The following is a 1,022-nucleotide window of genomic DNA, read 5'->3' on the forward strand; positions in this document are numbered from 1 at the left end:
CAGCCGCATACTTTGGCGGCAAATATCTTATGTTCGCTTTTCCGGGCTTTTATTCCCCCCCCCCCCCTATCCCGAACGCCCCAAGCCGGGGCCGGCGCCCACAAGCCGACCGGGGGGGGAGGAAGTGCCGGCAATCGGTGCTCATCCCCCCCCCCCCCCCCCCCTAGTCAGCCGCGGTGTGGGCGCGGTCGCTTGCGGGACGTGCGCGCACCCAGCCCGGGGTGAGGGAGGCATTCCGGCCGAGGGCGGCGGACGGGGGCGGGGGACCCTCTGCCCGACGCCCGCCCGCCCGCCGGGGACAAGCGTTCTGGGAAACTGGCGGCGCCTCTGACGCTGGCGGCGCCCCCTTAGTCAGGCTGCCCGGGGGCGTGTGTGTGTGTGTGCGCGCGCGCGCGTGCGCGCGGCTGCCGCCCTGCCGCCCCCCTAAAGGGGCCCGGCTGCCAGGCCCCGGGCCGGGAGGGGCCCTCCCCCCAGAGAAGACCCTCCCCTCTCGACCCTTTTCTTCGCATTTCACGGTCCCCCCTGCCAGACCAGAGAGACCCCCTCCCCTTTCCTCTCCACATCCCCCTCCTTCCTCCTTCTCCCCCCTACGGACATGTGCGCGCCGTTCCCCCCCCCCCTGGCCACCCTCTTCGCCGTCGCTCCCGCCGCCCCTGTCTGACGCCCAATGCCCCTCGCACTGTGTGCTTGAACACCCGGCCTGTGCATATGCAGTCCCTGGCGCACCATCGGCGCCGCTCCCTCTGCTCTCCCCTCGCCCGGTCCCTCCTCCCCTCCCCCCACGAACTTCGAGGGATTCGTCCACCACACGAACTCCTTCCGAGTGTCGAGCGTCACCTTCTGTGGCCGTGCGTCGTTTGGCCGCCCCGCCCATCATCCCCCTCCTCGCCCCGGTGCTGACCGTCGCCCTTCCCCCCCCTCCCCGCTCGAGCAGCCTGACCCGCACCCGCTGGGTCTGATTACGCAGCCACCATCACCCAACCAGCAAGTCGCAGGTGTGTTTCCGCCATCCTCCCCCCCCC

General features: G+C 71.4%; 1 protein-coding gene across 1 annotated transcript in view; it reads left to right on the forward strand.

Moving 5' to 3' along the window:
• Nucleotides 1-473: 473 nt before the first annotated feature.
• Nucleotides 474-1,022, forward strand: part of H696_04730 (Ca2+ transporting ATPase, sarcoplasmic/endoplasmic reticulum) — a 4,692-nt gene continuing 4,143 nt past the window's right edge. Inside the window, exons 1-3 of the mRNA XM_009498593.1 lie at nt 474-597; nt 715-848; nt 935-995. The gene's annotated coding sequence lies outside the window, so the exon portion shown is untranslated. The remainder of the gene's footprint in view (nt 598-714; nt 849-934; nt 996-1,022) is intronic.

The sequence above is a fragment of the Fonticula alba genome (genome assembly GCF_000388065.1).
Source record: "Fonticula alba strain ATCC 38817 unplaced genomic scaffold supercont2.8, whole genome shotgun sequence".
Lineage (NCBI taxonomy): Eukaryota > Rotosphaerida > Fonticulaceae > Fonticula > Fonticula alba.